The sequence below is a fragment of the Euphorbia lathyris genome, chromosome 2 (genome assembly GCF_963576675.1).
Source record: "Euphorbia lathyris chromosome 2, ddEupLath1.1, whole genome shotgun sequence".
NCBI classification, from domain to species: domain Eukaryota; kingdom Viridiplantae; phylum Streptophyta; class Magnoliopsida; order Malpighiales; family Euphorbiaceae; genus Euphorbia; species Euphorbia lathyris.
Window position 1 is genome coordinate 44,584,791 of NC_088911.1, and position 4,677 is coordinate 44,589,467.

A 4,677-nucleotide genomic window follows, 5' to 3' on the forward strand; every position below is an offset into this window, starting at 1 on the left:
GAAGAAGTTGAAGATCTTGAAGCTATTAAAGAAGGTAATATTTACTTAGCAATTATATTTCATAGTTTTATTTTAATTAAATGTTTATGAATGTGGTGAAGCTCTTAGTCTAGTGGTTGAGAGCTTACCTATGCCTTGGGAGGTCATGGGTTCGAATCACATCCGGGTCTGGTGGGTATTTTTCTTTCTTCTTTAATGTAAGCGCATTGTGCGCAAATTTAAAAAAAAAATAAATGTTTATGAATACTAACTATATAATGTTATTTAATTTGTAGAAATTAGTTCTGATCCTGAAATTGCACCATCTCTTTTATCCGTATTTCAATTGGATATCTAAGGGTTTTTTAACCGCATCAAATGCATTTTGGTAAGCATATTTTTTTCCTTTTACTTTTTGCTAGTGTGTTGATTAATTTTATTGAAATGAAATCTAATTAATTTAACATTTGTTGATTCACTAATATGATAAATTTTATATGTTTAGGTTGATGTTTGGCTTTTACTGCCTTTGCTTTGGAAAACAAGGAATTTATTGTGTTAAGAAGATTCAATTACAAATTGGGATGATAATTTGAGAGATCTTGCTAATGAAGTGTTGTTTTTTTTGAATTAAATGTTGTTTGTTTTTATGGATTTGTTATTTTGTAACTTTGATTTTGTGAGTTTTTTTAACCTTGTTGTCTACCGTAACTTTTAATACTTTGATTTTGTGGGGGCTTTTTAGCCTTGTTGTCTACTGTAACTTTTAATGAATGTTGTTTACTTCCTAAAAAAAATATCATTTATTTCAAGTTATGTAAGATAATAAAATTTTATATTTTATTATCTTGTAAATTAAATTTTTAATTTATTTTTTAGGACCTAAACTATTAGATATTTATCCGAATCACTGAAAAATTATATTGGATTGGACCGGAACCGAATCTCAGAATCCCCGAACTGGACTGGACTGAAATTTTGGGGCAATTCAATTCTGGAGATTTATTCTTTCAATCCAATCCTGGAGATTTCCTTTTATTAATCTCCGAATTTCAATCCAATACTGGAGATTAATGAATCCCCGACTTGGACCGAACTGTGCCCAGCCCTATTGACATCCCTAGATCTAATGTTTCAAAGAAGTCCCTCAAAAAACAGAATGCCGCATAGAGTTTTACCCATTCCTTTCATTGAATAGAAGGCAAGTCAAAACAACAAATGGTGTTCAAAAAGAAGATTTGTTATGCTTGGAAACTTAGAGTATCAAATCCTTCTTTTGGGCAAAAACTTTCTTGGCAATTGGAAGTTTAGTAGCCAAAGTAGCTTCATAATCTAACATCCTGCAAAAATTCCAAATTTGAATATATAAACAAGGCCTTAATCATCCACTTAAATCAAGATAATAGTCCTGCGCTTAAAATTGCTTTATGATATTTACATTGATTCACACTGCTTGCTAAAAATCCTATTAGTTCATGGCATCCAAGAGGAGAAATAACTATATTAGAGGTTCAACATGCATCCTTTCAAGTAGTAGCACAATCTCTATATATAGATCTAGCAATATGTTGGCTCATTAGCTGCACAAACATTTCCAACACAAATTAGATAATTCATTTGCATCCACTGAAGCAACCAACCTAAATCTATACAAATGTTCGTGCTATTCCTTTTAGCGGAAACTTGTAGCAGAGTTTGCAAGGTTCTACATGTTAAAAGTGATCTTTACGCAGCTCTTGATGTGTTCTGATAACATAAGTCTGGCTATGAGATCTTCTGCACTTTCATCCATAACATTCAACCACAAAAGCAGTCCAATGTTATGGACACATGTTCTAATCCCTGCAATTTCTCCTTCGACTGCTCCTAAAATTCTTCTATTACAACTAACTAACATCACATCTGTTCATACTATAGAATTCCCCTAAGCTGGAGAAACAATAACAATCATGCTGAGCTTGTTACAGATATAGGCGCAAAGCTTTAGTAAAGACATCAACTTGTTGCTAGGTGAAATGAGACCAAAAGAGTAAAAACCATCTTTTAGCTACAAAAAGAATGAAATATATTTTGACTAACCAAAATATTTGGTGAAGCCTATCCTTACTTACATTTGAAAGTGTATCCAACCAGATTCAGGCCTGAGAATAACAGGGAACAAAATATGGTTGTTTTATTAGTTAAAATACCATTAATAAATAAGAGTTCGCCATTTATTAAATATGACTCACTAACATTGTGTCAAAACCAATCAAATGCCTAAAAACAGAAACTATAGGACAAGTTTTTGGTGTGGTTTCAAATTTCTCAACTCTCAAATTATCCTTACCTAACATGTCAGTACTAGTTTTTGGTCTAGTTTCAAATTAATTATCCTTCAAACAAACATACCATACTGTGAAACAGTGGCGGAGCTAGGATTTTGTATCTGGGGGGCTAATTTTAACCATATGGTTTAGAGTAATTTTCTAATGTCCAGCCCGTCAGGGCTGGGCAAATTTTTTTGCTCTCCAGCATAAATTGTTTCGTTTTAGTGTATATACATATTTAATTTTTTAAAATTTAACGCTAATTTCCTAAATTAAAACTTCTAAATAAGTATATTATTCTTTATTTGAATATTTACATTCGCATTTTGATTACAGAAAAAAAAAACAATCAATTAATAATAATGATGAAAAAATAATTAAATTAGATAATAATATTGATATTTTAATTTAAGGAAAAAATTATAGTTAGATAAAAACAATGATGAAAAAAATTAATGGCCCTGTTTGGGAATTAGCTGTTAGCTGTTAGCTGATTACATTAGCTGTTAGCTGATTACATTAGCCGATTTGACTAGCTGTTTGTGTAGACCTGTTTGGTAAAAATTAACTGATTGATAATAGCGGTTTGTGCAAAAAGACGAATAAGGACATTAATTTTGGAAAAGGAGAAGAGGGAATCTATCTATTAGGGTTAAAGAAGTCCATTAATTTTAATATTCCAAAACGCTAATTGAAAAAGCTCCTTTTAAGAGTTTTTTCTAAATTAGCATTTTCATTCCAAGACTCTCTCCCAAACCTCTCTCCACCAAACACTTCAATCAGCGGTTTCGGTGGTCAAACCTCTAAAATTGGTCAAAACCGCTCTTTTTATCCCAAAAGAGCTCTTTACCAAACAGGGCCAATATTCACATTAGACAATAGGAAAAAAAATAAAAACTATGGGATACATTTAGATTTAGACCAAAAAAACGAGGAGAAGTAGGAGGAGAAGTAGGAAAAATAAAATTAGACAAAAAAAAAGAGGAGAAGGGGTCTCAAACCTGGGCCATCATGCAAATGAGAAGATGATTAGATACCTCCTGAACCAACAGTCCAAACCCAATTCTATGTTAAATGATTACAGTCTAATATATAAGTACTAATTAAATTATTTTAGGGGCTACCCGGAACTTAACCACTATTTCTTAAGGGTGAAACCAGAGTCCGGGGGGCTGGAGCCCCCGGGCTCCGGGCTGTCTCCGCCCCTGCTGTGAAAGTAAGTTTTAGATATATTTTTGGTCTAGTTTTTAGACCTGACTAACACTTTAATCTCGTCATAAACTATAATTTGTGCTAGTAAAATAATTGAAGTTTTATCTCTGTTTTAATAAAATCACTTGGGAATTTTTTCTACTAAAAAATATTATATCTCATGGAACTGTAAATTACTCAAATCAAAGTCAAACTCAACAAAATAGAACAGCAAAAAAAAATTGAGTTTGTACTTTCAAACATATTGTCTCTTGGACATTTTATCAAACAAGAAGAAAGCAAAAACTTAGTGAAAAACAAACTACCTTGTGGCTGCAAAATTAAAGCAAGAAGGGAGGATTTTCTTTACCTTCAGAAGTTAAACTCGTTTGCCCAAAGATCTAAAGCTGATGTTGCCGACTTCCTTCTCTTTCGAGCTAGTTGAGGAAGCAGAGCAAAATAAAGGGTCCCCGTTAGAAAAGAGTTGTTTTGAAGAAGAAGAAGAAAGCAACAAGAAGTCTTGCCTGGAGAATAGGTCGTCGAGGTCTGAAATCAGATCAAGGAAAGCGGCACCGGTGAAGACAGCAACCAAGTCGTCTAGGGAGGGAGGAGGATATTAGGGTTGGAACTTCTTTAGGTTGAGAGCTTTCTAAAAGGGTTAGAACTTCTATATAGGTGTATATATTTTATTTCTTAATTAGTTTTTTACTTTATATTTTTCTTTTGGCTGAATATGAATAAATGGACAAAATTATAATTAGTTTTGTTGTGGCTGAATATAAATAAATGAACAACCTCAAAATTACTAATAATTACATTTCTATTTCTTAATTAATTTTTTAATTTATATTAAAAGATGGACAAATGCTAATACGTTTAACATTTATAGTTAGGAACAATTTTACCTCTAACGTCTAAAATGGTGCAATTTTATTTCTAACGTTTGCATCAAAGAACAATTTTACTTCTAACATTGGCAAGTTTGGTCAATTTCAGACATTATTATAAAACATAGATATTTTGTTCTTTATTTTACACTAATTGCATATCAGTTCGTTTAAAAAAGAAAATAAGTTTCATATTTTCTAGGATTTAATAATAGAATTGAAGATTGATATTTATAAATTCGGTAAAATATTTTGAAATTTCTTTGTACAACTCATACAAAAGACAGTACATTTTAAAAAAGAAATTTAAA

At 31.5% G+C, this 4,677-nt stretch overlaps 1 long non-coding RNA gene across 2 annotated transcripts; it reads right to left on the reverse strand.

The window, feature by feature from the left end:
* Positions 1-1,368: 1,368 nt before the first annotated feature.
* Positions 1,369-4,149, reverse strand: LOC136217991 (uncharacterized). 2 transcript variants are annotated; one of them, XR_010683612.1, is made up of 4 exons: positions 4,004-4,149; positions 3,850-3,916; positions 3,290-3,328; positions 1,369-2,120 (listed from the first exon to the last, which is right to left on the reverse strand). It is a non-coding gene; the product is annotated as an uncharacterized lncRNA (long non-coding RNA). The 2 variants fall into 2 exon arrangements; XR_010683611.1 differs by having other exon boundaries at positions 3,850-4,149.
* Positions 4,150-4,677: the final 528 nt, after the last annotated feature.